This window comes from Balaenoptera borealis (genome assembly GCF_965194805.1).
Source record: "Balaenoptera borealis genome assembly, chromosome: 3".
NCBI classification, from domain to species: domain Eukaryota; kingdom Metazoa; phylum Chordata; class Mammalia; order Artiodactyla; family Balaenopteridae; genus Balaenoptera; species Balaenoptera borealis.
In genome coordinates, this window is record NC_138866.1 from 72256553 (window position 1) to 72279394 (window position 22842).

A 22842-nucleotide genomic window follows, 5' to 3' on the forward strand; every position below is an offset into this window, starting at 1 on the left:
AATGCGGGAGGAGACTCTCAAGTGTCAGCCCAACACAAGGAGCAAAGGCAGTCAGGGAAGGTGATGCATACAGTCTGGAATCCAGGAGTCTAGTTACAAGCAAAATGGGAGGGATTCAAAGAATTGCTAGAGTATTGTAGCTTGCCGTTAGGAGTCCCAGTCAGAGGAGAGGGCAATGGGAGGTGTGATGGTGTAGAATGGTCAGGGCAAGGCATGGTGTCAGGGGTCCAACCAAGGGTGCTGAGGTTGATGGCAAGGCTGCAGTCCAAGCAGAGGAAACCAGGACACAAGTGCCATTGCACAGACTGGGCAGACATGGTGGGGGAGGGGAGCAGAAAGCCCTTGACCAGTGGGCACACAGGCGCCATTGTTGCCTCACCCTAAGACATCGCACCCCAGTAGTGCAGTTGGGCGCCTTACACGTTTGTAGGCTGCATCAGGGACTCCTCAGAGAGGATGCAGTGCTAAATTAGCAGGATTGGGGAAGGCAGGCAATGGCAGGCCGTGAAGCATGATAAGCAGTAGAATCTCACCTATGAAATGGGGATAAGAATATTACTAACCATCTCGGAACATTGTTGGGGTGATTCAGTCAACGGTGTAGGTAGAATGGAAAGCCTCGTGCCTTATTTAATCCTGGAGAACCACTCAAGCTTTCTGGAATGTGATTCTACCTTGAATATGGTCAGAAGAAAGGAGTTAAAAGCCTCCTGGTATGAGAGTTGCAAATTGATTCAAGGAAATAACACAATAAGGAAAGAGCAGCTAATTTTACTTCAAAAAAGAAATCACCAATACAGTGCAAAAATGCGGTTTATGTGTTTCCTTATTGATTTAATGAATTCCTTGGTAAATTTCTATCTGCTTAGTTGGTTAGTGATTGGTTAGTCTTCCCTTATGGTAACAGTAATAGTTTTAGTTTTCCATATAGTAATGACTACCATTACTGTATTTTATTTTCTCAATTGATATTGTACTCTAATACCACTCTGTTTCCTTGTGTTGTGGGAAAAATTAGAAATTTCTTTCCATTTCAACAGTTTTCCAGGTGTCTGTGACCCTCCCTCAACTGCCCCTCATCCCGGAATGCGGAGCGTCCTGAGTTGACTTGCTGATATCTATGCGTAGATAAAGTCTCCTGGGCGTCTGGCCCATCACTCAGAGATCCTGCCCTCATGAGGACATGTTGATCCCCAGCACTGAGACCTGTCACCAAGGCCTTTGGAAGTGATCTTATCCCCATCTGAAAAGCTAGATTCCAGTTCTATCTCATCACAAAAGGTTGGGTCTCAGCCTTCCAACAGAGCTGTTTAGACCAAAGCAAGAGATACACTGTTAAGCTGCCAAAGGACGTCAGAAGGTTAGAGACTGGGATTTTTATTCAGTTCAGATGTGGACACTTTTGCCTTCCTCTGAGGGGAAAAATATTTACTATTATTAAGGAAAAATTTCTACTAACTGCAGTCGTGTTCAAAGCACCCGCAGAAAATACTTTGAATGCATGAGGTTTCTCTCAGGGAAGAATATTTACTGTTTCAGAGGAGGGAAAGGAGTCAGTCATAAATTTTCTCCCACCTACCCTAGCACCCACAGTTAAGGGAATTAATTAGGTTTTACTGAATCTCCATGACAAAGCAATCCTTGCTGGACCTCTCCAATTCCGGTCAATCTAGAGATTATATAAACAGAAGGAGTGGTAGTAAATTCTCAAGAGACAACAGAGGTGAAAATGGGCTGAAGTCTGGAATCACCAATTGCTGCCTAAATCTGTGGGCTCTGGGAGTCTTCCTAAATTGTATCCATAAGCCATAGCAAGATTAAACCATGCTTAAATCTCCCCATCCTTTTTTTTAATTGATAAATTGTAATTCTTTTTGAAAGACAGGAAATATTTACCCTAGCTCTTATTTATTTAAATGAGAGACATCGCTTGCATAAAGAAGCAAATGCAAGTGAAAACACAGCTACCATCACTATATATTATTTTCTAAAATGATTTATAACACAACACAGCATAAATAACGTCAAAATTAAAAGAGAATCATCAACTCAATAAAGGCAAAGCCAAATCATTGTTCTTTAGTAAATGTTTGCTAGAACCTCAAAAATGTACATGAAGTGAAAAAGTTCAGACATGCAACAGCTGTACAGAATTCAGCTTAGTGCTTTGTATTTAGTATGTGCCGAATAAATTTTTACTAAATTTTTCCCCTACAACTCTAATGGCCAATACACATTTACATGATCTGAGGTGAAGTCTGTGCCGCTTTGACGTAATTCAGTTAATTCAGTATTATAAATGCCACGACTAATCTGCCAAAATTATACTATCAATTCCTCCTTATTTATCTAGTTGATTTATCAACCCCACATTCCATTCTGTGTCTGACCTCAGAATGACATACGAACATAATGAAAGTGAAAATTGAGGACACCTGCAGATATGGTTCAAAATCTAAATCCACGACAGTGTGGGCATCGAGAATAGAAGAGCTCATGCCATGTGTTCTCCAGGATCAAGGTGCCAACAGCCTGTCCCTGCAGCCAGGCCCTCACATTTGAAGGAGGAAACTGTCAAACGGTGATTCCTCTGGGCAACTCTTTGCTCTGCTGTAGAGAAAATCCAATTAGGGCATTACGTGATTGGGTACGTTGATTCTTGCCCTAATACGTATGGATTATCTGCCAGGCCATGGCCTCCTTCTAGGTGCACTGCAGAGAAAAGCCAACAGATATTCTTCTCACACCAGGCTGGTAGCTTAATCTATTACATAACATAGTGACCAGGGCAGCCCCTGATAAATATAGTTCAGCCAGTTTAGGAATCTGATTGGAGAGTGGGGGAATACCGCTGCAGTGCTTCACAGATAATCCCGACTCTGAGATAGCAGGAAAAGAAAGGGTGCTTTAGAAAAAAATAGGAACAGATAAATTGTCGATAGAGATGAATATTTCTAAGTGTTCATACAACAGGCAGACCTCCCTTTCTGCCCACTTGAGATCTTTCAGTGGTTGGCTTTTGAAGTTAATTTTTATCTTGGGCTTCTTAGACCTTCATCAGTGAGACAGGATGACTTGACAAGGAGAACTGGTCCTGCTAGCTTTGAGTGGCTGCGGTGTAATTTTAGGCAACAAGGAACACGCTCCACAATGCAGTGTGGGAGGGAAAGCACCTGACTGTGAGTCGCAAGACCGGGTTCTGGTGGAGCCTCCACCTACAACAATCACAGAGTCTCCATCTGGGTCGATTTCTCCATCTTCAACGTGGGGTTGATGGGCTACTTTCTGCCATATCCCAAGGAAGTGCCTTGGAAGAATATTCTAAGAGAGTTCAAACAATTTATAATTTTTTGGAAGAGAAACAGAGACTGTTAAGGTAAGCCAAGGGGCATAGGCTCTTTGCACATGGAGGTGGAGAATGGAGCAGTTAGGCAAACGATTACTACAAAAACCACTCCCGCCTGCCACAGAGAAGGGCAAACAATACTTACACACTTACCAACACTTATCTGACTAACCTGAGCATTTCAGATCAAAGGAAATTCTTGATCTGATTAATTACCTGAAGTACCCAGATAATTCCCTTAAAAATCTCAATTTCACATCGGTAGGGATAACCTCAATAAGGACAATATTCTCTTTTAAGGAATGAGACACTAGACCTAAAACCACTTCTCTCCTTTTGAATTTCATGTCTGAGGAAGACAAATATTATGCCATTTTCACCCAAATGGAGCCTTAAGACTTCTGAAGACCACAGGAGCTATCTGGAATGTAGCTAAGGGGTTAAGATTCAGACTCTTCCAGAAAGCCACTCTTCAAGTCATCTCTCTAGGGTGACAGACTGAACCCTGGGGGTTTCTGGGTGACTCTTGCACAGCATTAGACTTTAGTCCCGTGATTGTGCTGCTAGGAGATATACAACAAGATTGCAATACATTGCAATCCTTCAGGCTTAGACCAGCTTGGGGGGATTTTTTTTTTTAATTATTTATTTATTTATTTTTGGCTATGTTGGGTCTTCGTTTCTGTGCGAGGGCTTTCTCTAGTTGCGGCGAGCAGGGGCCACTCTTCATCGCAGTGTGTGGGCCTCTCACTATCGCAGCCTCTCTTGTTGCGGAGCACGGGCTCCAGACGCACAGGCTCAGCAGTTGTGGCTCACGGGTCCAGTTGCTCCGCGGCATGTGGGATCCTCCCAGACCAGGGCTCGAACCCGTGTCCCCTGCATTGGCCGGCAGATTCTCAACCACTGCGCCACCAGGGAAGACCTTGGGGGGATTTTATTGTGGTCCTTAGTCTAATTTCTGAAAAGAGTTTGTGAAAGTTCTTCTCAAATCAATAGATAGGATGCGAGAAAGATACACCAACTTTGTACATTCAATTTAAATATTATTGGGGGAGGGAAAGGGAAATAATTCTCTCACTGTATCTTACTCTTTGATTCCAGAAATGAATCTACATTCTTAATTTTTCAAAGATATTTGAGATATACAACTACATATACATATATTTCTCAATTTATGACTACCCTTAATTGTTATAACTCAGGTATGTCATTTAGCATTCCTTAAGACAAATTCCTTATCTTCATAAGGTAGGTCATTTTAATAATGCATAAAAGTTATTGAGAATTTTAATTCAAAACCTTTATTTATGTTATAGCTTTACAGTAGCCTTGGGTAGAAGACAGGCAGTGCTTCATATTTATGACTACAAGATGTTAAATGTAACTTCCTGAGTATAACCTAGTTGCCAGGAAAAATAAAATGCTGCTTCTAGAAGCACCTCTGTTAAAGTGTCTTATGTTGAGGAGAAATTGACTGAACAAATGTGACAATGCAAAAAAAAAAAAGAAGTGACAGTGCAAACTCCATACCTACTGATACTACTACTTGATAAAACTTGGGCTCTGAGTGTCAGCCTTCCATGGCTCCTGTAAGCTGTCAAATTCACCACCAAGTCTCATAAACTTGGGAATCCAAACTTTCTTATAATTTCTTGTATAAATCTTAACCTGCACAGAGATCAGTCTCCCCTTTGGCCTAATGCTCTATCCTTTCATCCAAGCAGTGGTTTTGCCCTTCCCCTAAGAGACAGGCTCTCCCTTCAGATGCTGAATCAGGCCAGTCAACCCTACACCCACCTCCCCCACCCTCAGGAGAGCACACTCATGCTGGGTTCATCCTGGATCCTGATTAACCCAATATTACACAGAAAACCACAGCAGCAAGAGAGAAAGAAAAAAAAAAAGGTCTCCTGGCCTACAGTGCCCTAGCCCTGTTCAGGAAGGTTTTCTTAAAGATACAACTTGAAGCACACTAAGAATCCAGCATTACATGTAACACCCAGAATTCCAGACCAACAAACACTGATTCATTTTACAGATTCAAGGAAAAACAGGATGCAGGAGGATATGTCAAAATCAGGATCTTGTTCAAAAATATAGTGTTCTGACTGCAGAAAGTAAGTCAAAGCAACATGACTATACATCAGGTTTCATAATTCTTAATATTTGAGGAAAAATACCTTCTTAGACCTACACAAGACTCCAAATTAAATATATAGGTATATATGTAAATCTCTATGTATGTGTATATCTTGACCCCTTATAATTGAATATCAGGCTTAAACGGGGCTTAGCACACAGAAGCTCAAACATTGACCTACAAGCCCATTAAATCAGTATTGATATTTGCAAGATCTAAGCAAAATGAGAAGATAAATTTAGTGTGTGTGTGTGTGTGTGTGTGTGTGTGTGTGTGTGTGTGTGTGTGTATCATTGTAAGGTTTCTCCTTTCCTTACCCCAAAAGACTTACTCTTTATTATGTCCTTCCTGGGGTTTTTTTTTTTTGGTAAAATTATGTCTTTTTTATGAAATGATGCTCATAGTAGAAAATGGTTTTGCTTTATTGATGTTGCTTGGTTTGTTTTTCATTTGGCAAAATACAATGTTGAAAACTTGATATGAGTGTCCAAGTTTGGGGAGTAGCATAGGTATTTTACTGATCCTTGAAATCCTTACTTCTGGGACATAAGACCCAGACCACATAGAGCAGACTAGATCTGATGTTTAAATGCTTCTTAATAACCTTCACTCATCAGTCCTAGTTCTGGCTCCTGCAGCCACGTGGTTGTCCTTCTTCCACATGAAAGCCCTTTTTATAGTTGAAGACAGTTCCTGTGCTGCCCCTAAAATCTTTTTTGTTCACAATAAAAACAAAAAACAAAAAAAACACCTTTTATTGTTTTCAACTATCCTTTTGAGCCAGACCTCTAAAAAGAGCTTGTCAAGAGGAAGAAAAAACTTGAAAGAAATATGTATATACTGTTGTTATTATTTTTATTATCATTTAAAGAAGGAGTCACATCTTTTCTATGTTTTATAAATGAGGAAACTGAATCCAAGTGGTTAAGAGACAATCGAGATCAAACAGCTTGTAAGTGACATTCGGAATATGGCAAAACAATATGCCTTGCCCTTGATAAATGTATGCATGAAGACCAAGGACACAGAGAGTAGCAGATGTATATAAATTAATTCAACAAACATTTTCATTGGGTAAACCACACCATGCCTCGCTATAGCAGCAAGCTTACAAAGAACATGGAAGCGTCCCTGCTTTTGAGGAGCTCACAATCATGACACAGTATGTAAATGAAACAGTGAAAGTAGGGACTTCCCTGGTGGCGCAGTAGTTAAGAATCTGCCTGCCAATGCAGGCGACACGGGTTCGAGCCCTGCTCTAGGAAGATCCCACATGCCGTGGAGCAACTAAGGCCCTGCACCACAACTACTGAGCCTGCGCTCTAGGGCCTGCGAGCCACAACTACTGAGCCCACATGCCACAACTACTGACACCCGCCCGCCTAGAGCCCGTGCTCCACAACAAGAGCAGCCACCAACCACAATGAGAAGTCTGCGCACCGCAACGAAGAGTAGCCCCTGCTCACCGCAACTAGAGAAAGCCCACGTGCAGCAACGAAGCTCTAATGCAGCCAAAAATAAATAAATTTATAACAACAAAAAAAATATCAAAAAAGTATTTTAAAAAAACAGTGAAAGTATGAAAAAAATTGCATGAGAAAATAGGAACAAAAACAACTAACTTGACTTGGGAGAGCTGGAAAGTCACAAGAGAGGACGTGATATTTAGGCTAAGGCCATGAAGGATGAGTAGAAGTTTGCCAAGGAGCATGAACCATTACCTAAGATATTTCCTACGGAAGGAAGAGCATGTTTGGAGGGGAGATATGAAGAGTTCAGTTCCAGAGTTGAAACTTCAGGTAACTTGGAGACATCCAAACACAATAGCCAGGAGGCAATTACACCATGGAAAAGAAAAGTGAAAAAACAGACTTAGGAGGTGCCTGCATTTTGACTGTAGAGCTGGAAAAAAACTTATTCACTCTTCTACTAAATTGCAAAATGCTTTGTATAAAAGCTTAGAATGAATTACTTTTAACTCTATGATCCAAGAGGGTTTTCTTTTCTGAATCCTGGTGCAGAAACCCATTTTCACTGGTAATGATGAAATGAGAAAGAGGATAGGAAAAGTATCCTCTAAAGGGGTGAGTTTCAACAGCGTGAGAATGAAGTTATTCACCATCAAACTTTCTCTTTAACTCATAGCTACATACTGTTAATCTACAGCCAATGGGTTCTCAGGGCTTAGAGAATATTTACTGTAGTTTGTCATTCTAGCAAAACAGAAGTGAAGGTTTAGCCTTAGCTTTGAAATTCCTTAATATTGCCTGCCTGAAATTATTTCCGGGTAAATATGGAAGTGACTTCTGGAGACTGATAAGCACTCTGTGAATTATTTTTTCCATCCTAGCAGAAATAGGTAGCTTGGTTTAGGTCTCCGTAGATTTGAAGCATGTCTGAGAGATACCGACATGCAGATTTGCCATCATTAACTCTGTCTTTAAAGGCAGATGGGTGGTGGGACAGAGAAGGCTGCCAAGGAGCCACTGTGTGCCAAGCAACGTCACTCTGATAACTGTTCTGTTAAAGTGAAGGGAGCTGGCTTGTATCAGGGTTACTCTGCTGTGACAAAGGCTGCACACAACAGGCTGCACTTGCACGAGCCGGTTCTGGCAGGATCTCTTCAGCCTGGTGTTCGCTGAGCCTACCCCCTGCATGCTCCCTCCAACACCCACAAACTCCACTCCTGGTGTCTCCTGGAATGGAAGCTTGGACCTCATCATCTTAGCTTTAGCTACACTTACACACAATGCCATGCCCATCGTAGTAGCTCCGTAATTATTTTTTGTTTGATGGTAAATGCAGCCAACAACAGTCACAAATTTAAAAAGATAAATTTGAGTCAACCCCACCTAGCAACACTGCCTGCCCACACGCTTAGGATCCATATGTGGAGGTCTTCAGAAGACACTGATCCAGAAAACTTGCTGCCGGCATTGTTTGCTCCTTCCTTCTTACGCATCCCTTGAAAGTTCCAACTTGAAATTTTGAATACTAACCTGGATAACCAATTGGGCTTATCTTAACCTCTAATACTACATTTCAACTTACTGAACAAAATGATCTCTCTCTGTCCTGAGGCTTCTATTTTGAGTTTTCTCTTGGCACCATTTAAGCATGCACTTAAAACTGGGATTTTTTCGAGCTTGGATGAGATGCAGAATAATTTTCTGTTATGCATGAGTGAGAGGCAGGAAAAATATTTCAGAGAAAGAAAGCTCTCTCTAAGTGGTTGTAAGAATAATTTTGGATAGAACTGATAGAGAATTTAATTTTAGCAGCATTAATATGTGGAACAAAATACTAAAATATCACTTCCCTTCTTTGTGGTATATTGCTAATCATACGTAACACCTGTGATTAATACATATTTTAGTTGCATCTAAAGAATTCTCCTCTATATGCCTGCATTATTCTGTCAGTATAATTTGGATAAGAGCATTTCAATGTGGTGTTGTTTATCATCTATCCCTCGGCTGTACATAGAGCCCGGGAAAGAAGAGTCCTTAGTAAATACACCCTAATAATGATCCCAGAACGTTTAATTTATGCACAAAAGCTGCTGTACTTCTTTCTGTTGGTAGCTTGTTTTACACACTGATGGCAAGAAAATTAAGAGCCTCCATTAAAAATACAGAGCTTCAAAATTTAAAAAACCCAAGACTTAGATACAATCCATTCAAGAATATTGTTCTCTGGAGCTGCTGTTGGTCAGCCTCTCTCCAGTTTAATCTGTCTCTCAGCAAAAATGCCAAGATAGTTCCAGGGAGTATTCCACTCAAAAATATTGCTTCTATATATATTGGCAGGAAGCATGTCTGGGAAGGAAAATCATCTTGTCCTAGAAGGCTGCAGAAACTGTCCTGTGAAAAACAGTGAAGTAAATCCAACGTGGCAAACCAAAACAATGAAAGTAAAGTTGCATTTTACAAAGGCTTTCGAAGCAAATTTGGTTTCCTTTTGAAAATTTTTGAGTCCTGCATAGACTCTACTCCTTAAGGCTGGAAAAGAAATAATTTCTCTCTGTCTTGTTATGAACCCTTCAGAGGAAAATCTGAGCAATAATTTGTGGTATTGTGGGATAATCCATTTTAAAACTAATTGTGAAAGCAAGGCCATAATTTAAAGAAAATCAATGGATAGTTTCCCAGGGAGCTAATCCTGGAACTGATGTATTCCTTGTTCTCTTTCTCCTTGACTTCGTTGTCCCACTAAACACAGCTGAAAATCTTTGCCCCCTGAACCTCTGGTCACAGCACTTGCCTTATTCTTTTCTTTCCTCCCCATCTTCACTCTGTTACCTACGATCCCACTCTGATCATTAATTCACATCAAGGTCTCCGCTTATGTAAAGTTATGAGAATCCATCTCTTGAATTTTCCACGGCAAATCTAATGCCCAAAGCCATACACATCATCTTCTATCCCAAACCTGGTGTCCCTGGGACTGCTGCAGTTCTGGCAAGGCACACATACCTTTCCAACGACTCAGGCAGCTAATTCTCTCCCACTTATGCCCTGTTATCCAGTTATCCAGTTAGACGTCAACTTTTCTAAATTCTTCCACTGTAATATCACCTAACAATGTTTATTTCTGGGTGATGGGATTTTATAATAAATACATATTAATCATTTAAACACACACACATTGCATCTTTAATATACATATAGACAAACATTTCCCTACATAGCCGTATCTTGTGTCTGTCTCTTCTTATCTCAATACTAAGCTTTGTGTTTCTCTTTACTTCATTTCTAAGCTCATCTCACTTGTCCTCAAAACCTCACTTCTGACTTGGCTAAGAAGATGGAGGGCTTCCAAAGTGTGTGTTCCCTATTTCCATTCTTACAAACCTCAGAATTTCCCAGGATACTCAAATATTCCTCCCCTGTGTTTTCTAATTGGCCTTGATTCTTTGCCTTTATGTATGTTCTTGGATTTTGGCCCATCGATTGAATATCTCCTAACTCTCTCTGGCATCTTCTACCTCTTTCTGGAAAAAAAAAAAAAATCAACTTCTCCTGTACCCACAACATTCCCATAAATCATCTGAGAAAAAAGGGCCTTTTTTAGCTCTGCTAATCTCTCAAGCTACCAGGCCAATCCCCCTTTCCCTCACACCATTCTTGTTGAGAGAGGTTTGCTTTCCCTCCCTAACTTCCCACTGATTCCTCAACCCGCTGTACTATTTTCAGTTTTTAGCACCCTACTGAAATAGCTGTCTTGAAGATTATCATTTAACTCCCCCAAAACAAATGCAATAGCCTCACTGCCGTTCTTAGCCTTCTTGGCTTCTCTAATACATTTGTCACCACCAACAACCCCCTGATTCTCAAAATTCTCTCCTCCCTTGGCCCTGCGGCTCTCCAGTCCTCTGAGTTCCTTTCTATTTTCTTGACACATATCAGATTTCCCTTTTTGGCATGTCTTCCTCTTTCTATCCCTTAAATATAGATTTCCCCCAAGGTCCCATTGTTAACCCCTTACCTTCTCTCTATAGATTCTTTTTCAGGTCCATTCATTGGCTCACGTGTGACTGGCTAGCAAATTTGTATCTCTTACTTCTTTCTTGAAATGAAGATTCGGTTTCTAACCACTTTCCAGACAGCTCTAATTGGCCTTTTGCAGGCACCTCAAACTCAACATGTCCAAAATGTAGCATAACATCCTCCCTGTAAATTTCCTCTCCTTGCCTGAAGTTCCTGTTTTATCCATATTCTTCCATGTTAAAAAAAGATCGAATGGGATTGTTCTATTTACTCAACTGTTTCTTCATAGATATTTTAAGTGATCCTCATTACTGGAATATCTTTCTTCTTTCTTTCCAGCAATCCAGATGCTGTGCAACTTTTCAGATCTTGATGTCGAGTCCCTACTGTACTACGACCTGACCACTTCTTTCCTCTGACACCTGTGTCACTTAGGGTCCGTTCCTGTGATTGAACATTTAACAATTGGTTACTTGTGACTCATTTATTTTTGTATCATATTTTCTGTAACTTTTTATGTGTCTATATTTCATGTACTCAATTAGATTGTAATTTATTTCAAAGCATGGTTCATTTATTACCTTTCCTCAATCTGTCTCCCTCATTCGTGTGTTAAAAACATGTTTGTGGGTAGGGACTATATGCCAAACACAATGTTAGATACTGGAGAAAAATATATATGACATATTCCAGGTCATAGAGGAATTTACCATCTAATGGAAGAGCCAGAAATAAACATAAATAGGTATAGCAATGTGATGAATGTGTGTTAGAGGTTTGTGCAGTCTACTTTGGGAAAACAAGAAAGAATGGCCTTGAGGGATTAAAAATGATCCCAGGGGCTTCCCTGGTGGCGCAGTGGTTGAGAGTCTGCCTGCCGATGCGGGGGACCCGGGTTCGAGCCCTGGTCTGGGAGGATCCCACATGCCGCGGAGCGACTGGGCCCGTGAGCCACAATTACTGAGCCTGCGCGTCTGGAGCCTGTGCTCCGCAACAGGAGGGGCCGCGATAATGAGAGGCCCGCGCACCGCGATGAAGGGTGGCCCCCGCTTGCCGCGACTGGGGAAAGCCCTTGCACAGAAACGAAGACCCAAACACAGCCATAAATAAATAAATAAATAAATAATTTTTAAAAAAATAAAAAAATAAAAATGATCCCAGAAGACACTACCTAGCTTTATTCTCAAAGGAGGAATGATAGTTAAGAAGGTGGACAAAAATGAAAGGGCATTCCAGACAGAGCAAAGATAAATAGTTAAGAAAAAAGATAGTTTATTTGTAGGACACAAGTAATGAGGTATGAGTAGACTGAGGAAGTGACAGGACTTTGGAAAGACAAGAATCACAAAAGGTTTTGAATATCAAGCTAAGGGGTTGACTCAATCCTGGAGACAATGAAAAGCCATGGGGAGATTTTTTAATATAGCTTTTTATTTAAGTCAGACATACACACAAGTACATAACTCATACATCCACAGCTCAATGAATTTTCACAAAGCAAACATACCTATTTAGCCAACACCTAGATTTAGAAACACTACCAGAACCCATGGAAAGATTTGAACAAATGGAAATATATTATCAGACTTGCACTTTGAAAGATCTTTCTGGTGCGTTGGAGGAAGAAACTGTTTGGCAGGGATTTTTTTCCCCGAAGTTCCTGAATCATTTCTTCTCCTCCCCCTTGAGATGTGGACAGATCCCTGAAGCTAATTTATGAGGTAAATACCACTCACTTCTCCAAAGGGACTCTCCAGATCAAGATGTCCAGAGCGGCCCCTGAGCCCAGACCCGACAAATTAAGCACCAAGAGGGATTCCCCTCTACCCTTCCTCAAAGGTCCCCCAGCAAATTAGATGAATTCACCCAGGTGAGCTGCCACAACCCACTGCATCACCTGTTGGGAACTGGAAGAACCCAAAGGGGTTAGACAAGAGGTCCTGCCAGAGTTGCCAAAATGTGTTACCTGAAAACTGGGTTCACCTCTTAGTGGGTGTTGAGCCAAAAGACACAACAAAGCCAAAGAGCAGGAGAAGGAAGGATTTATTACTTGCAGCAAGGAAGGAGAACACTGGGGATCTTTCCCAAAGCAGTGTCTCCTGTTTGACAGGGATTTAGATTGTAAAAGCACAAAATCATAAAGGCTTTAAAGTAGTGGCATTGTGAATGGAGAGGAAATATTTAAGAGGCAGAATCAATAAGATAAGAGGCAGTCTTTCAATAGACCATTATGCCCATATCAATAATGCCCATATGGAACAGCTCACTCTCTGGTTCTTTGGCAAAGACCCTGTTTAGTCAGGGTTCTCCAGAGAGACAGAACCAATAAGGGTGTGTGTGTGTGTGCGTGTGTGTATGTGTGTAGGAGGCAAGGAGGGAGGGAGGGAGGAAGGGAGAGAGAGAGAAGGGAAGAGATTTTTATTATAAGGAATTGGTTCACATGATTATGCAGCTATGGAGGCTGAAAGGTCCCAAGATCTGTAGTGATCACATGGAGACCCAAGAGAACTGAAGGTATAAATTTTCTCTAAGTCTGAAGGGTTGAGAACCAGAGAGCTGATGGTATAATCCAGTTTGAAAGCAGGCAGGCTCAAGACCCAGTTTTAAGGCAGGAAAAGACTGATGTCCCAGCGCAAGGTAGTCAGCCAAGAGGAGTTCCCTCTTACTCAGGAGAAGGTGTCTTTTCTTTCTATTCATGCCTCCACCTGATTGTATGTGATCCACCCACTATAGAGAGGACAATCTCCTTTACTCTGTCTACAGATTCAAATGTTCATCTCATTCAAAAACACTCTCCCAGACACACCGAGAATAATATTTGACCAAATGTCTGGGTACCCCATGGCCCTAGCAAGTTGACACATAGAATTAACCATCATAGAACCCTCTCTGCTGATTGTTCCTTGAATGAGCACTGGAAGAATTGGGCTCTGTGCCTTTCTTCTTGTTCTGCCTCTGTTGCTGGCTGTGTTTTTTTTTGACATATTCTTTCTTTAGATGGTCTAGCAGCCTTTTTCTCTCTTTAAAGTAACTTTCAATAGCTACTCTTGTCCATAGATTTATTGTTTTAGGTTAACCACCTCTACATCAATTCCCATGATTAGGAGAATCATATTATCCACCCATCCACACTCCCATACTAGCGGGTTGGCCAAAAAGTTCCTTTGGTTTTAAAGTAAAAATAAAAGACACATTTTTAATTTTCACCAAGAACTTTATTGAACAACATATTCACTGTTTTGTTCCACTACCTTCTGCCATTTTTCAGGCAACTTCATAATTCCATCTTCCCAAAACTGTTCCAAGTGCCTTTTACAGTCTTCCTGGGAATTGAACTTTTTCCATTAAGAGAATTTTGTAAAGACCAAAATAAATGGAAATCCAAAGGTGCAATGTCTGGTGAATAAGGCAGATGAATCAGAACTTCCCAGCCAAGTTGTAACAGTCTTTGCTTGGTCATCAAAGAAACATGCGGTCTTGTGTTATCTTGATGGAAGATTATGTGTTTTCTGTTGATAATTCCGGACACTTTTCATTGAGTGCTGCTTTCAGTTGGTCTCATTGGGAGCAGTACTTGTTGGAATTAATCGTTTGGTTTTCCGGAAGGAGCTCATAATAGAGGACTCCTTTCCAATCCCACCATATACACAACATCACCTTCTTTGGATGAAGACCGGCCTTTGGAGTGGTTGGTGGTGGTTCATTTCGCTTGCCCCACGATCACTTCCATTCCACACTATTGTACAGTAGCCACTTTTCATCACCTGTCACAATTTGTTTTAAAAATGAAATGTTTTCATTACGTTTAGGCAGAGAATTGCATGCGGAAATACTGTCAAGAAGGTTTACTTCCCTTAATTTATGTGGAACCCAAACAACAAAGCGATTAACGTAAGCAAGCTGGTGCCAATGATTTTCAATGCTTGATTTGGACATTTTGAGTATGTCGGCTATCTCCCGCCTGGTATAACGTTGATGGTTCTCAATTAATGTCTGGATTAGATCGTTATCAACTTCCAATGTTCTACCCGACCGTGGAGCATCGTCCAGCGAGAAAGCTCCAGCATGAAACTTCACAAACCACTTTTTAAAATTTATTTATTTATTTAGTTAGTTAGTTAGTTATGTCTGCGTTGGGTCTTCGTCTCTGCGCGGGTTTTCTTTAGTTGTGGTGAGCAAGGGCTACTCTTCGTTGTGGTGCATGGACTTCTCTCATTGAAGTGGCTTCCCTTGTTGCAGAGCATGGGCTCTAGGCGTGCGGGCTTCAGTAGTTGTGGCACGTGGGCTCAGTAGTTGTGGCTCGTGGGCTCTAGAGCACAGGCTCAGTAGTTGTGGCACACGGGCTTAGTTGCTCCGTGGCATGTGGGATCTTCCCGGACCAGGGCTCAAACCCGTGTCCCCTGCATTGGCAGGCAGACTCTTAACCACTGCACCACCAGGGAAGTCCCGCAAACCACTTTTGACACGTTCGATCCATCACAGCACCTTCTCCATACACTGAACAAATCTTTTCTTGCGTTTCAATTGCGTTTTTACCTTTCTTGAAATAATAAAACATAATATGCCAAAAATGTTGCTTTTTTCTTCCATCTTCTGTATTAAAATGACTACACAAAAATTCACCAATTTTGATAAGTATTTTTTTTAATGCACACTATTACAGCTGTCACAATACAATCCAACAAAATTGTTTCAAATGAAGTTAAAGAAAACTAAGTGCTACTAGAGTCATCTTACGGAAAAAACTGAATGAACTTTTTGGCCCACCCAATACTTCTATCTGGTATACATGCCAAATGATATAATAATAATTATTATTATGTTATTAATATACATACATATTATGTTATTAATATACATATTATTAATATGTATATTATTATAATAAGGATAATAAGAGAAAGGATATATAGAAAACAGAGGAAGTAATACATGTGTGAAAACAGAAGTGCCCTTTCTTAGCTGTAAATCAGTTTTTTAAATATTTATTGCTATGAATCTGAACAGGTAAAATATATTTAGTTTACTGCTTCTATTTTTTTTTTAATTTATTCTATTACTCAAAGTAAAGGCATTGTCCAGGGCCTTTGCACATACTTGACCTCAGCTGCTCTCTCTCTCTCTCTCTCTCTCTTTTTTTAAAATTTCTCTAGCCTTCTTATTTCTTCTTGGTAAATTTTTAACTTTTATCATGCCTGGAAAAAACTCTGGAATGAAACACACTCAGTGATGGCCGTTCTGGAACACTACTCTCCTTGGTTGTCTGCCTGCTTATCTGACCACTGTTTTTAGCTTTCTCCCCCAGTCTCTCTTTCCCACTCCCTAAATATTCATGCCTGTAAGCTTCTCTCTTTGGCTCTTAGCTCTTCTCAGTTCGTGGTTCTCCTTGAATAACTAATCTGCTTTCATTGCTTCAACAGAGTGTTAGGGTCCTCTGAGAAGCAAAATCCAAGATGCAAAGGAAAGTAAGAAGGGAGCTGGTAGAGGCTGAAATGCTGCCAGACTGCGATGCCAGTCAGAACCTAAGTGAGGCACAGAGAGGGAGGGAAAGTCGGGTGGAAGCATCCTGGAGTGCCGTGCAATTCTGTGAATGTTTGCCAAGGTCACTGGAGAGTCCGCAAACCAGTCACTTATCAGAGGAGCCCCCATTTCCCTTCTGCACCCATTCATTGCCTGGGAGCTGTGCGTGGGAAAGTTGGCCTCGGTGCAAATACGGGAAGTATTTCAAAGTGTAGCAGCTGGAGCCATTGGTCAATTACACTCCCTACAGTCAGTGATATAAGGAGAGCATTGCATAGCTGCCACAAACCACCACCTCACAATTCCCAAACTCTAATCTCCAGCCCTGGCTTCTGTTCTAAGCATCAGAATCATAATCTTTTTTAAAAAAATTAATTAATTTATTTATTTTTGGCTGTGTTGGGTCTTCGTTTCTGTGCTAGGGCTTTCTCTAGTTGTGGCGAGCGGGGGCCACTCTTCATCGCGGTGCGCGGGCCTCTCACTATCGCGGCCTCTCCCGTTGCGGAGCACAGGCTCCAGACGCGCAGGCTCGGTAGTTGTGGCTCACGGGCCCAGTTGCTCCGCGGCATGTGGGATCTTCCCAGACCAGGGCTCGAACCCGTGTCCCCTGCATTGGCAGGCAGATTCTCAACCACTGCGCCACCAGGGAAGCCCCAGAATCATAATCTTGCTTGCCACCAATTATCTTCAACACATGCCCCATATGAACCTCATTAATGTGCACAATAAATCATTATTGAGTCCCTATTATATGCCAGACATTGTGCTCTTCTGAAGAAGCAGGACAAGGGGATAAACATGTAATAAATAAATTATAAGTCACTTGTTCTCTAAACAAGTATTGATTGTGTACCTATTGTATACCAGGCACTGGGACAAGGTCCAGAGCTACAACAGTGAATAAAACATGATATTTGCCCTAAGGACCTCACAGTCCAGTTGGATAAGCTGGATTAAAAACCACATAATTATCATACAATGTAGTATGTGTAATAGGAAAGGCATAATCTATGTCTTGAAGTATAAATAGGAGGTGTCCACATGGATAAGGGGAAGGGCAGGGTTTCTTAGGTTCTTAACGGCATAAGCAAAGATGCATTGACAAGTAAAAGCATGGTGTGTGAGGAACTACATGGTCTTATTGTTGTAATTGGCTATTTCGATAAGTTAAGTGAAAAGTAATAAATACCAGAGTTGAATGTTTGCCAAGTAAATGAAAGACTATGGAGGGAGAAAGGAGGTATGGGAAAGATATTTAAGAGATACAATTGTGAGGATTTGGCGACAGACTGGATTTAGGATGGCAGAAAAGAAGAATCTTCCCAATCTCAGCATGTCCAACACCTGTCTCATCTCCTATATTTTATCTCTCCCTGCTACCATCATGCACAAAGATGCTCCAGTTGGAAACTTCAGTGAGATCCCAACCCAGAGCCTGGCAGGCATGTGATAAATGCATAATGAGCAAACTACTTCATATCTATGAATCCAAAACATGATCTGGCATCATTGCCTATATCACCAGAGTTCTTAGCTGCAACCTCAGAATCTATTCCAGAGAGCTTAAGCAGAAAAGGGATTTATTAAGGGGTATTAGGTAGCTCACAGGAAAAAAAGAGAGAGCTGGAGAATGACAGGAGACTAAATTTTCAGGAAGAATGTTCATGACCAAACCACAGAACTGGTCTGAGGAGGAAATGGCCACCACCACCTCCAATGCTAAGTGTTAAACCTTGGAACTTGACTGAAATGTCTGCTGCAGCTGGCACCAGGGCCACTTCTGTGTCAGGCATCTGGCCTGCCCAACACTGCTGCGGCAACCACTATCAAAACTGGGTACCACCCACAGCAGCAACAACCAAAGTCACACGTGGAGCCTGTTTCCTTTGCTTCTGGCATCAGTGGGTGTATCTTGTGTGGGTGTATCTGACTGGTGGAACCTGGATCACTTGCTTGAGTTTCAGCTGCAAAGGAGACTGAGGCACTTGAGTTTTGTTTTCCAAGTCAGAAATTCTATGTTGGAGAAGTGGGGTTCTTAATGTGGGAAATTTCCAAATATAGGAAGTAGTCAAGCTATGATGGGCAGCTCTACACATGATGTGCATAGCTTCACGTGTCTTGTGATTTTTATGTAAGAATTAATTTTGATACCTATTTAGAAAAGGCACCAAGCTGACTGTCCCAAGTTAAAAAAGGAATAATCCCTACCTTGAAGCATACATTTCTGAAGCCTAGACTTCTTTAAAGGGTGTGAGACCATTTCGTACTGCAAACACAGGTAGTCTCACAAGCTTTGATTGCAACAAATATGTGACATTGTTTTACATAAGTGGTTAGGCCTATGTTCCACAAAATACATTCCCCTTCTCCAGGTCTACAAATTAGCTGACAATTTCTTCCATTTAGTGGGTTCCTTTATTTATCTTAGATTGAATAATAGTCTGTTTTCTTCTTCATTCTTCAAATTGAACAGTTTGGGAGTGCTGTGTATCATTCTGCCAGTTACCACTGCTAGTTCTTGAATAAAATTTGCTCGGATGTTTTATGGTCTAAACAGGCACTTCCAGTAGAACTTTCTGTGATGAAAGGAATGTTCTAAATCTGTGCTGTCTGGTCAGAAGTCACTACTGCAGTCACAGGGAGCTATGGAGCCCTTGAAATATGACTGGTGACTCTATGGGACTGGATTTTTTATTTTATTTAATTTTAATTAATCTAAATTGAAATTTAAGTAGCTACATATGAATAGTAGCTAGTGAGTTGGACAATGTAGGTATAAACCTTCAATATTACAAAATGACCTTAAATATTAAAAAATGATCCTAGGCTCTTCAATCCCCAACGTTCTTTCCTTTACTTCTATTTATGCAAAGTATTAATATCCCTGCTATCTGGAGTTGGGTCAGTTTCCTTTCTTTAAATTTTATTGACAGTCTTGACATAGACTTGAATAACTGTCTTCTTTATTGGAATCAGTCAGAACTGGACACACTCCAAGTATATAAAATCTGTATGATCTAGATAAGTGTGTAAAGGCCTCCTTGATCCATTCATTTCCAGCAGAAAATGAATTCAGTGATTAACAGTGAAGTGTGATTATACAAGCAAATTCTGGGAAAGGTTATATATATACGTTTTAACAATAGAGGGACAGATTATTCATACTGATTACAGGTGTGTCTTTAAAATCTAGTTACAGGGGAAAATGGCCAAATACTATCAATGCAGATATGCATCATGATGATTGTAGGATTAACCAAGTGACCTAAAACGAAAATAAATACATAATGATGAAACTAAACTAATCACAATACAAAGTAACTATCTCTCACAGGCAGGCTCAATAAGAACCTGCTACAAATCCATCAATGCATGGCAGCCAGACTTCATAGCAAAACATAGATAGGAGTTTAGTTTAGTTTAGTTTATAAAATTTTAGAACTCACTTGACAGGACAGTCAAAATGAATACAAACTTACCATCCACGTAAATTGTATCATTCACCTGGAAAAACTGAAGGAAGGTCGTGCTTTGCTTTCGATTGGTTCACAGCCCAAAGGACTCTCACACTTTGAGAATCCCCCGCTCTAGTCATTGAACTTAGACTCTTTGTTCTCTGACACCGTGTTCCTCCATTTGGGTCATAGTCTGCCGAATTTAAATAGATAAACAAGCAGATAAATAGGTAAGGATCAGTTACATGATGTTTAACTGGACTGGATATTAAAAGGCATTCATATCTACATTGAGATTTTCCTCACCATTCTAAAATATAATCTTTTCTGTCATGAAAGCCCTCTTGATCCTTACACATGAAATCAAGGGGAAACAAAGTAAAGGAAATTGGAAAGCTGAGAGGGGTCAGCAAGAAGGTCCTTTGGAGGGTGGAGAAAGTCGTCAAAGCAAATGTAACCTCCCAAGTATACCTGAGTCCAGGTCTGTCCTGTGGCATTCTTAAGGGCAATCAGATCTCCCAGACAGAAAATCATCCACTTATTCAACAATATTTACCTGGTCCTGCTTAGCAACCTTATCTTAGATATATGAAAACAGAAAAGCTTAAACACTACCTTCCAGGGATTACAATCTATTCAGTGAGACTAATTCATCAGACTCATTCTGAACCTAAAGTGATAAAATATAGTTCATCTTAACATTAGGCAGTGCTCTTATTTTTTAGGGTGGCATGTCACATCCAAATATTCCAGAAGTTTCTATTCATTTAACTATTTTTGTATTATTATAGTACTGAACAAAAACAGGTTAAGAAATCATTTATCCACAGCAATAATGTTAACAGCATTATGATAATTATGGTGATAATTCTATGAAAAATAAATACGTAAGCCATCCCTAAACATCCAAAAAATTCAAAAGTCATGTGGAAATCAAACATCAGATTCTCTTATTTTTGAAGAGCAATGTAAAAGTCAATGTATCAAGAAGAATAGTTCCACAACCTGAGGTGGAGATCTTCTCTAGAAAAATAGAACATTAAACTAATCTTAATATTTCTATGAACCAAAAATAAAAAGATAGTGTGTCCAATCTGAAACATAAGCAAAAGATTTGTTTAACCCTCCTGAATCTAAGTTCCTCCAGTCAACTCAATAGTGTGAACTACTTGTAAGCCTTTTCGCCCAACAGATCCTTTCAATGCCTGGAAGTAGAGAGGAGTAAACCAATAAATTAATTTTAATGCTTCACATTATCCCTGGGAAAATTCTTAGAAAGTTTTCTGTGACACATCCATGATAGATTCCAAAATATACTGTTAATATGATACAAACTCATTTATACAAATAGATTATAATCTAACATGATTTCTGTATTTAAAAACATAGATATCCACAAGTCCAGAGGGACCACTCCTCATACACTCACACATGACATAAATTCCAGCTTTGGAAGTAGTCACAAGCAAATCTTTTCAGCCCTTCTTCCATATACATTCAGATTCTACAGAGGTTATCTCCAAAGAGAGGTGCTCATACCCCTGATGACTGTATGAGAAGAAAATATTAGAACACTTACTTACGTGTATACCAAAAATAAGAAATAGGTTACTAATATCTTCCATACTAGGTCCCTCACTTGGTTCACTCGCTAGATCGTCACATGAGTGTACAACACCAGAGGTCTCCAGAGGGAAGTGGAGGAGTTCCATGATACCGAAGGATTGGTATTGGCAACCTCACCCAATCTCTGCTTCTAGCAAACTTCAGTAAGTTGTAGTTTACATGTGCTAAGTGTAATTAAAAGTATTTTATCTTCATTAGTAAACTCCTAGGCACTGGAGTCTAGCTGTTAAAAGGAGAGTCTCTAAAGCCAAAATGGCTAGGGTCAGATCCTGCCTGACTTTGAACAAGTTTCTTGTTAACTCGTCTCTGCCTTAGTTAATCTCATCTATAAAATGGGAATGAAACTGAATTGATAATGTATGTAATTATGAGATTAACTGAGTTAATATTTGTAAAGCACTTAAAACAGTGCCTGGAGAATAGTAAGCTCCATATAAATCTCTGTTAAATAAATATGTACTCATGAGACAAGGAGTGTCTGTGAAAACATTTTGTGCTGCAGAAAGGTTCATGGTTACCCCATGGCAAAACATTTCAAACTCTTGTCAAACTTAAAGTTGAATTATATAGTTTTCTTTTACAGAGAAGAAATGTTTTCCAAATTTGCTGATCTTTTCTGTGATGATCTGGGCGAGACAAGTAGAGAAACCCCAATTGCCCATCCAGACAGGTCAGTCAACAGCAAGAGGCAGACAATAATCAGGATGGATATGCCCCAGTCAATATCCTGTTTGATCAATGTGGAGCATCTTAGTAGATATGAAAAGAAAGAAGATTTGTTTATCTTTTCTGTGATAAATGCCGGTCAGTAGTAAGCCTCCTACAAATATTAAGATAAAACAAAATGAAATGAATCTGTCCCATCAAGGTGGAGGTGAGATTTTAGCAATAAGTAAGAAAGTAGCTGCTTCTTTTTGAGTACTATGGAAACAGCCTTCTGAAAATGGGTGTTTAGAAATGTTTATATCAGTGTGTGATTTTGTTTGAAAATGATGTGTCATTCATTAACATTTTTATTTCTACACACACAAAAAATCTTGGAAACAGAATTTTCTAACTCGTTACAAAAATATGGAGTTGCATTGGAGTTTGGAAATGTTTGAAAAACTTAAAAAGCAAAAAACATCCCATTTATACTTCATATTTTTATTTATTTTTAAGTAGTGTTTCTTTTATCTTTGTCACATTCTTTTTAAATTTTACCTTTATGTATGCTTTATGCCCATAATATGTTTGTCAAGAAGGAATATGTATATAATTTGTAGA